The sequence below is a fragment of the Hyperolius riggenbachi genome, chromosome 9 (genome assembly GCF_040937935.1).
Source record: "Hyperolius riggenbachi isolate aHypRig1 chromosome 9, aHypRig1.pri, whole genome shotgun sequence".
Lineage (NCBI taxonomy): Eukaryota > Metazoa > Chordata > Amphibia > Anura > Hyperoliidae > Hyperolius > Hyperolius riggenbachi.
In genome coordinates, this window is record NC_090654.1 from 239,050,080 (window position 1) to 239,061,073 (window position 10,994).

Genomic DNA, 10,994 nt, shown 5'->3' on the forward strand with positions numbered 1-10,994 from the left:
CAGAGCTGCAGTTGCTCTGGGCAGCCTGTGTAGCTTCTTCCATTAATCAGCTACCACTCTTGCTGCTCTGGGTAGTCAAAGATTAACCCCCAAGCATTACACCTGTAATTTGTAAACAGACAGTATTGCTTATGCACACACGCATTACACGACCAGGTTACATAGTACAGTATAATCTGGTTATAATAAACTCTGGTATAGTAAACATTTGGGTATAGTAAACAACCTCTCCGGGTCTCGGCCAATCTCCGTTATAAGTCTATGGGAGCAATGCCTGGTATAGTAAACTCTGATATAATAAAACTTCTGTTATTGTGAACATGTTTTTGGCCCTTACTTGACGCTGACTCTGGATATAGTAAACAGTGGGCGGTGCATGCATCGTATGTCTGTGTGCAACCCATGGTAGGCTGCTCTCTTCAGGCTGGTTGCAAGTGAGTTGATGCCTGATAACACTTGTAAGACAAGAAGAATGGCACCGGCGCTGGATATACAGTACTGTACAAATAAGCAAACTGGGGAAAATGAGGAATAATGTGAATGTAAACAAAAGAGGATGCAGCGTTACCACTTTCATATTGCAATCACTGATAAAAGTATCATCATAGTCCTCCCACAGGATTGTACACACTCCCGGGTATCTCCTCCCTTGATAGCGATGACGCTCCTAGTAGCGTGTGGAGCGCAGTACAGACTACTACTTCTAACTACTGCCACGGAGGTATCGGAGCCACTCGCATTACAAATGCAAGTAAGTTATCATGATTGGCTCAAGTGTGAGCAGAAAGTTTTGCTGGACACGTGGTGCAAGCGAGTGGCTGCCTCTATTCAGCTGCAATGTTTAAAGAGCCCTGCATTATGTACCAGTAATTTGTCCAGCCTCGTACTTGAACTGTACCTCCAATGGGAGGACAGAGTTGCTCCTTTGCAGCAGAAAATGGGGTTGACTCACTAAAGAAAATATCACGAGTAACCTCCTGTTTCTTGCGCTATTTCCACAGCGTGCTTCAAATGTGATGTGCTGCACTCTACGCGCGCTATTAGCCGTGTAGTGTGCGTATCCATAGGAGCGCACGCTATGTTGCTGTTAGTGCAGCATAGTGAATGCTATTAACTTAAAGAAAATCTGTAATGAAAAAAACTCCCCTGGGGGGTACTCCCCTCGGGTGGGGGAAGCCTCCGGATCCTATTGAGGCTTCCCCCATCCTCGGGCCCACGACGGCGGAGAAGTAAATATTTACCTTTTGGCTCCAGCGCAGGCGCAGTATCTGCTCTTCCCACGAAGATAGGCGAAAATAGCCGATCGCCGTCGGGCCGCTCTACTGCGCAGGCGCAAGTCTCCTGAGCCTGCGCAGTAGAGCGGACCCAACGGAGATCGGCTATTTTTGCCTATCTCCATCAGAAGAGCCGCAACAGCGCCCCACTGGAGCCTGAAAAGGTAAATATTGCACAGGCTGTCGGATGTGTCGCCTGTGCTTTCCGGGGCTGCAGCGAGACCGCCGTGGGACACAGGAGGACGGCGGAAGCCTCGATAGGGTCCAGAGGCTTCCCCCTACTGAGGTGAGTACCCCTCATGGGAACCTTTTTTTCAGTACAGGTTTTCTTTAAGCCTCCTTCCGCCCTGAACTCCTTCCAGTCCAAGCACTATAAAGGACGTGATCCCTGCACTCTGATTGGCCCAATAGGCTGCTTGTCAAGTGACAGGCAGCCTAATAGGCCAGTCAGAGTGCGGGATCACATCCTTTATAGTGATCAAGTTAATAGCGTTCGCTATGCTGCACTAACCGCAGCATAATGTGCACTCCTATAGTTACGCGTGCTACATGGCTAATAGCGCGCGTAGCCTGCAGCAGCACATTACATTTAAAGCACGCTGTGGAAATAGCGCAACGCAAGTAACAGGAGGTTACTCACACTATTTTCTTTAGTGAATCAACCCATAGTACCAGGGCATACAGGGCCATTCCTAGGACAATTTCTGATATAGTAAGCCACTTTTCCCGGTCCTTTGGAATTCACTATAACCAGTTTATACTGTATTATCTATCTGTGATCTGAACCCCACATCTGTGACTAGCTATTTGCATGTCAGGTCTGATCTAGGTAGGACAGGAAGGGAGTGAATTGCAGAGAGCAAAGTTGAGACTAATAACCGATCACTGACATAACATTTGGTTTACAGATTAGTGAGTAAAGCGAATGTTGGGACAGGGAAATGGAAGAAAAAAGAAGGAGCATTCTGGCAATTGCCATGGCCCTCCTGTGCATGGGGTACAGACTGCCAGTAATGGAACGTGTTTGTAAATAACAGGTTGCTACAAAGTTCTCCAGTCTTTGCAGGAGAGGCTCTTAAGGTGGACATACACTTATAGATTTGCAGCAGATTCGACCATCAGATAGATTTCTGTCAGATGCCTGTCAAGTCGAATCTGACAGTTAATCTATCTGATGTGTGCCACACACTAGGAACAGATTTGCAATAGATTTCAGAATGATCTAAATGCATTATTGGACCATTAGATCCAATGCAACTCTATGGGCCATGGATCTTCTACCAGCAGCAGATCGACCTATATTTTCCATCCTGTCATATAGATTAAATTGATCAAAATCAGCCGCAAATCAATCGATAGAATTGATTTCCGATCGATCAATCAATGCCATAGAATCGGTTGATCGATGGCTGAAATCGACCAGTGTATGGGCCCCTTTAGCAGCGCAGAAAAATAATGGGACTTCTAATACCGGCAATATTGAACACACTGGCAATGTTGAAAATTAAAACCGTTTTTTTTATATATCACAGGTAGTCCCTGCGTAATCACATAAGGTAGACCTATAGAGGATGTCACTGGCGGGATCATGACACAAAGTTCCTGGTCTTAAAGGATACCCAAAGTGACATGTGACATGATGAGATAGACATGTGTATGTACAGTGCCTAGCACACAAATAACTTGCTGTGTTCCTTTTTTTTCTTTCTCTGCCTGAAAGAGTTAAATATCAGGTATGTAAGTGACTGACTCAGTACTGACTCAGACAGGAAGTGACCACAGTGTGACCCTCACTGATAAGAAATTCCACTTTTTAACTCTCTCTTGCTTTCAGAAGCCATTTTCTGCTAGGAAAGTGTTTTATAGTTGGAATTTCTTATCAGTGAGGGTCACACTGTAGTCACTTCCTGTCTGAGTCAGGACTGAGTCAGCCACTTACATACCTGATATTTAACTCTTTCAGGCAGAGAAAGAAAAAAAGAACACAGCATAGTTATTCGTGCGCTAGGCACTATACATACCCATGTCTATCTCATCATGTCACATGTCACCTCAGGTATCCTTTAAAGAGAAACCATAACCAAGGATTGAACTTCATCCCAGTCAGTAGCTGATATCCCCTTTCCCATAAGAAATCTTTGCCTTTTCTCAAACGGATCATCAGGGGGCTGTGTATGGCTGATATTGTGTTGAAACAAATTGGAGGGGGCGCACCAGGGTGCTGACATCACACTGTGGGAGCCTTGTTGCATTGTGGGAAATAACAGTTGCCAAAAATGCATCATGTCCTTCCACAGACATTGCTTGCCAGCAGTAAAGATGTCACCATGTGATAAATGTCAGAATGTAAATCCGGGAGAGGAAAGATTTTACAATGGCCAAACACTGACTAAATCATTTATAAATATTTTTGTAAAAATTAAGCACTTTTTTCATTACATTATTTTCCCTGGAGTTCCTCTTTACAGAAACGCCATCTCATATGCTGGGTACCCTGTGTACGGGGCTTTACTTTTTACTTACATAATGAATCATTTTAAATGCTCTATTTCTTATAATTGCATTTCATAGAAAGGGATTAAACAAAATTAGGGCATCAATTACGATTGCATTGAACTTTTTCAACTCAGTATGCGGGATAGATATTGTAAAACCGAACCACGGCAAAACTGTATATGGAAAATAATAGTTTTGCGCTCAGCAGTTACAAAAGAAAATGGATCCAGGTTATTTATGACCATTGCAGGAAAGCTTAACATCGCTGTACTTCTAAGCAGTTTTTCCTACTCACTCTAAAACCTTTACAATGCAGACTTCTCACTTAGGCTTAATGAAACGCAGGTCCACTTTGATTCCAGGGAGGAAAGCCATTCTGGTGGATGGAAATATAAGAAGCACCGAGGACAGCTGGGATCACATTATGAATCCAGTGCATTAAATTTAATGGAGGGGAGAACATCTGGCAGTGAAAACTATTGAAAATCAGCATTTGCAGACTACGGACATTTTTTTTTTTTGCTCGACCACTATAAATAGCATGTCACTTGAGCCAATTCGCTAACCGTGATGTCTTTCCCTCTTACCGAGTAACTCTTCGGATTTGAAGGCTTTAAAGTCTAAATCGATTTTGGCAGCGTTTGTAAATGTACGGTCACAACACCAAACAATTGCTGAACGTCAGCAGCCTGGCTGCCAGGAAAAGTAATCCACGCACCGCTACCTCTTGGGAGGAGGGGGACGTCTAATAAAGAATAGATCGAAGACGCTGAATGCTCCTCAACAAACTCCATGCGTGAGTCGGCATTTTTTAGCAGCTATTGTGGAATCCTGCCGATGATACTTCCTCTGTCAACCAAACTGGTGTTTATAGGGTTAGGTTTCTCTGCAGATGTAGTGCAAGCATGTATCCAGGAGCACCCAATCCATGCTCAAAGATTAAACGTGTGTGCCAAGATCCTCACCCTTGTACCATAGGGTCAAAGTTGCAACAGTCCAAAAAGGATCGCCGGCACACTCAATATGTATTATTCAGCTCTTAAACATTTATTGCATTGTAGAAAAAATGACAAGCAGCTCTCTGCAGATGTAGGCTGGGGAAGTATGTAACCAAGGCAGTTTCTAGGCTAAATTGCACCCAAGGTGAGGGTGTAAAAATTGTGCCCCCTTCTCCCCCACCCCCCTAGACTCACACACTCTGACTCTTTAGGGACAGTCCCACAGCCACAAGTAGATCTGCCTACTTACTAGTGACCAGCCACTCATCCAGGAGGAAGCATGGACCAGGAGACCACACAGGCGAAGAGATGGCCCGGAAAGCTGACTCCTCCATGGACGCCACACACTGACAGCCTGCAGTACCACTACAGGACATCCGGTGTCATCATACGGTGGTGGCATGATGATGACTTGACGTCGGACGCAGACAGCCCAGGAGGAGTCAAGGAAGGTGATTGCGCTGGTAATCTTCTCCCATTTGGCTGCACCGCGTGTAACCAACTCCCTAGCAGTTATGTCCTTCTGCCTTCGCCCCCAAGGCGGCTGCCCTGCACGCACTGCGCAAGAAACGGCGCTGTATGTAAAATGAGAGCTTCTCTGGTGTGCTGTATATACTGCCCTGATGTGCCATTTACTTGGTAATACTAATCAGGGTTTGCAGCCAGGATCTGCCCCAGCTTTTGTTTACGCTCATTAACCACCCTGGCGTTCTATTAAGATCGCCAGGGCGGCTGCGAGAGGGTTTTTTTAAATAAAAAAAAAAACTATTTCATGCAGCCAACTGAAAGTTGGCTGCATGAAAGCCCACTAGAGGGCGCTCCGGAGGCGTTCTTCCGATCGCCTCCGGCAGCCAGAAGTAACACGGAAGGCTGCAATGAGCGGCCTTCCGTGTTTTGCTTACTTCGTCGCCATGGCGACGAGCGGAGTGACGTCATGGACGTCAGCCGACGTCCTGACGTCAGCCGCCTCCGATCCAGCCCTTAGCGCTGGCCGGAACTATTTGTTCCGGCTGCGCAGGGCTCAGGCGGCTGGGGGGGACCCTCTTTCGCCGCTGCTCGCGGCGGATCGCCGCAGAGCGGCGGCGATCGGGCAGCACACGCGGCTGGCAAAGTGCCGGCTGCGTGTGCTGCTTTTTATTTGAACAAAATCGGCCCAGCAGGGCCTGAGCGGCAGCCATCGGCGGTGATGGACGAGCTGAGCTCGTCCATACCGCTAAGATGGTTAAGGGTGGGCTGTCAAAACTGGAGGACTCTATTTTGCATTCCAGGAGCGTGATTTCAAATTTAATGAAAATTTCATGAAAATGACTGATGACGGTTGTCTCAAAGCTGACTCCACTGTTAAAGTATTAAACCCTGACATAATATTCAATTAAAAGGTGTTTTCCTACTTTTTATAACCTATACAGTTATCATATTTGCTTGTGAGTACAAGTATTATTATTTAGTACAGTTTATTTGCTCTGAAAGCTGCCATTGCATTTTATTCATAGCTACAGTATACAGTAGATTGTAATGTACCCAGTGAATTTTTCTGAGCTGTGTCTGATCTAGGAGTTTCTCCACTGCCAGGGAATGTTTACATTCCTCTCTTGCTACAAATAAGTAAACACAAGACAATGTTATCACACAAGACAATGTTATTTGAATTAGGATCTCACTGCAGGGAGCTTTCTATTGAAAAAGTAAGTCCTGTGTTTAACTGCTTGAATGCTGTTCTGCTTAAAAAAACCTGTGGTAGTATATTATATGCTGTAAATAATCTTTTAAAGTAAAGAAGAAATGTTGGGTTTCATACCGCTTTAAGGTGGCCACACACGATACAATGTAATCAACTTTTACTGCAAATCAAAAAGCTTTTTTCTAATTTTTTTTTTTATACCGGATATAAGTCAATCGGTAGTGGCTTATTTTTCTGATCAATTTTCATGACAATTGAATGGTGTAGGTAGAGCCAAGCAATTTTTTCAGAGTTTTCAATCTTTTTTTTCATAATTGGGGAAAAATCGAACACACGCATGTGTAACATTGGTCAGATTTTTTAAATGTTACAATCAATCAGAAAAATTGATTGTGATTCTTGAATAGAAAAGAAATAAAAAAAAATTGTACTGTGTGTGGCCACTTTTAGGCCTGTTTACACAATACAATACAATAACATTTGTAAAGTGCTTTTCTACCATAGGACTCGAAGCTCATAGATTTGTCACAGATCAATACAGGGCTGCAGGCTGGACTGTGTTACAGAAGAAATAGTCCGGTGTTCATAAGTGCCAGACTAAACAGGCAGCTTTCCAATTTGGACTTAAATGCTACCAGGGATGGATATGTCCTGATTGGGTGTGGCAGGGTCTTCCAAAGTGTAGGGGCAGCATGACAGAATGCAAATCCTGTCTCCAGGTTTTGAGGTGGACTCTGGGGGTGACCAAGTTATTAGATCCTTTTGATCTATAATTGTGGGGGGTGTGATGCAGTTTCAACAAGTCCTTCAGGTATCCAGGGCCCAGATTGTGCAAGGTTCACGGTGGGACCGCAAAACGCAATCACCTAGTGATTACAGTTTTGTGGCAAAAAGTTTTGTCAATTTTTCAATGTTTACACTTTGCTATTCCAGTTCAAGAGAACAAGATTTGCTTCGCGATCACTGCCCAAATTCTGCATGCCGCACATTTGTGATTTATGCAAATCACAAGCGCTGCAGTGAGAATGATCCCATAGGGGATCCCATTTGTAGGGATATCTGCTGCCAATCTGATTGCATTTTGTGGGGAAATCTGCCGCCAATCTGATTGCATTTTGTGGGGAAATCTGCCGCCAATCTGATTGCATTTTGTGGGGAAATCTGCCGCCAATCTGATTGCATTTTGTGAAGAAATCTGCCGCCAATCGGATTGCATTTTGTGGGGATATCTGCCGCCAATCTTATTGCATTTTGTGGGGAAATCCGCCGCCAATCTGATTGCATTTTGTGGAGAAATCTGCCGCCAATCTTAATGCATTTTGTGGGGAAATCTGCCACCAATCTGAATGCATTTTCTGAGGATATCTGCTGCCAATCTGATTGCATTTTGTGGGGATATCTACTGCCAATCTGATTGCATTTTGTGGGGATATGTATATATTTGGAGGGGGGGGGGGGCAGGCTGAAACTTTCTTGGTGGGCCCTTAGTGTCCCAGTCCAGCCCTGAACACACAGTTTCCATGGTTTTGAGGAAGCATAATTTCACTTTATTTCAAGCTTTAGATAACCAGAGGTAAATATGGGTGAAACTCAGAAAATTGGAATATTATTATTTAGTATTTATATAGCGCCGACATATTACGCAGCGCTGTACAGTGTATATATATATATCTTGTCACTAACTGTCCCTCAAAGGAGCTCACAATCTAATCCCTACCATTGCCATATGTCTATATTATGTAGTGTAAGTACTGTAGTCTAGGGCCAATTTTTTTAGGAGGAGCCAATTAACTTATCTGTATGTTTTTGGAATGTGGGAGGAAACCGGAGTGCCCGGAGGAAATCCACGCAGACACGGAGAGAACATACAAACTCTTTGCAGATAGTGCCCTGGCTGGGATTCGAACCAGGGACCCAGCGCTGCATGGCGAGAGAGCTAACCACTACGCCACCGTGCTGCCCATAAAGGTCAATTTTTTTCAGTCATTCAACTTAAAAGGTGAAACTAATATATGAAATATAACTATAGTCCTGCCATGTGATATGTGCTGATTGTTCATTTAGTGAGAGTTCTATGCACAGAGAGAAATATTGTTTGCTTGTCAGTTGGACAAAGCCGTTATTTCCCACAATGCAATGAGGCTCACAGACAGCAAACTGTCAGGACCATTGTCATGACATCACACTGTGGGAGGGGTTTCCCCACAATATCAGCCATACAGATCGCCTGATGATCTATTTGAGAAAAGGTAAAGATTTGTCATGGGAAAGGGGGTATCGGCTACTGATAAAGTTCAATTCTGGGTTAAAATTCCTCTTTAAAGGACCACTATCACAAAAGTTCCAAAAAACAAAACTAAACATGATTTATACTGGAAAGAATGCTAGCAGAAGGGATAGTGAAGGGTTAAGAATTAGATACAAAATAAATCACCCTGCTGTTTACACATTCCCGACAGTGTGAATGTGAGAGCTCTTTACCTACTGGAGGACAGCTCCTATCTACCTGGCTAAGATCACAGGAGGAGGAGTTTTACTGCTAGCTGTCTAATAATCTTAGCCAGGCAGATACGAGCTGTCCTCCAGTAAAGAGCTGTCACATTCATGCTGTTGTGAATGTGTTAACAGCAGTGTGACTTATTTTTGAATTAATTCTTAACCCTTCACTATCCCTTCCACTGGTATTCTTTCCAGTATAAATCTTATTTAGTTTTATTTTTTTTAGAAATTTCGCAATAGTGGTCCTTTAAGGTGGTCAGCCTCTATACAGCAGTTGTCTATTACCAGTTTCTACAGTAACCCTACACCATAGTAGGTAGTGCAGAAAGCAGACAAGTTGTGCTTTGTACTTCACATAGCATGTATTAGGACTCTTTAAAGGGAACCAGAGACGAACGATCTCTAAAAAATTAAAAAAATATTTTATACATACCTGGGACTTCCTCCAGCCCCATAAGCCTGGATCGATCCCAATCCGCCATCCTCCGCTGCCTCTATCGCCGGTACCGGGTTCCGTCACTTCCGCCGGACACGACCAGTCTTCCGCATGCAAAGGGGCTCCCTCCGGCTCTGTACGCATGCGCTTGTGTCGACTGGACGAAATGACTGGACCCGGTACCGGCTGACAGAGGCAGTGGAGAAAGGCAGCGTGGGAGCAATCCAGGCTAATGGGGCTGGAGGAAGCCCCAGGTATGTATAACATCTTTTTTCTGTGGTCTCTGGTTCTCTTTAACATTTTTCTAAAGGAAGCTTGTACATAATGTATCTAAACCCATGGAACTGTAGGCATCACCCAAACAAGATCAATCATTTACTCTTATAAATTAACTCTTATATCTTAACTAAACCGACACGGGCACCAGGTTGGCATTTTTATGGGTATGGCATTTTTAATTGGTCTTAAAAATGAACAGCTAATAATTAAAGAGACTCAGAGATGAGTCTCAATACAGCTTTATTACTTACCTGGGGCTTCCTCCAGCCCCATAAGCATGGCTGTGTCCCTCGCCGTCCTCCTACGATGTCCCGTTCATCCGTGGTGAGCCCCGGTAAGCAGCTCAGTGATGTCAGGGGCAGACCTTCTGCGCAAGCACAGAAGACCCCGGCTGACGTCACCCGGCTAACGCCCTGGATAAGTAAAAAACTGCAGTGAGACTCCTCTCTGTGACTCTTTAACCACTTGTCAAACTACCACAGTCTACACAAGTATTAAACATCAGCACTTAGCTGCTATCCAAAGCTATTCCAAAATTGTTTTTGATTCTGTGGTTCCTCCCTCAGGTCCTGGAGCCATGGAAGTAGAAGTCCTTAAAGTAGATATACTGCAGTTCTGAGATAGCCCCTCCTCCCATGCATTGCCACACCCACCCACTGGATTTTATGCAGAGCGCAGGGTGAAAGTGTCCACACCCTAGCGGTATAAGGGTTGGTTCACACTGCAAGAGCTTTGTTAGCGCTAGTGATTGAAAAAAGCTCTTGCCAATGCAATGCTAAAAGCTCTTGAAGTGCAAACCAGCCTTCAGGCCTAGTTCACGCTACAAAATGTACTCACTAAGTGCTTAGCGAATGCTATTTTTAAAGGAATTCTGTTAAAAAAAATTAGCTCTAGAAATGGTACAGGGTACAGCATATTTTCGATTATCTTAAAATCGAGCCGATGCAGTGAAAACACCCTCATAGGGTAACATTGCTGCAGCGCTTTTCCGATCGCTAGCGACTGGCAAACGGAGCACAATTGCTCACAGTGTGAAGCAGCCCTTAGTCTGTGCACCATGGGGATGGCCAGACAATTTTTTGAGCATTTAGGGAGCGCTTTCAATTGCTAACTATTTCCCTGAATGCTCTGCCAATGTAAATGGATGGGCTGGATTCAGCTAGAGCGATTGCGATTAAGGAAATCACAATCGCCAGACATGCAGCATTTTGGGAGCATTTCCATTCTAATGAATTGTATAGGAGCAGGGAAATGGCTCCCAAAATCGCTTGCAAAACGCTATCACAAATCGCTAGCAATTGCGCTTTTTAGTGGGTTCCAGGCCTCAGGCT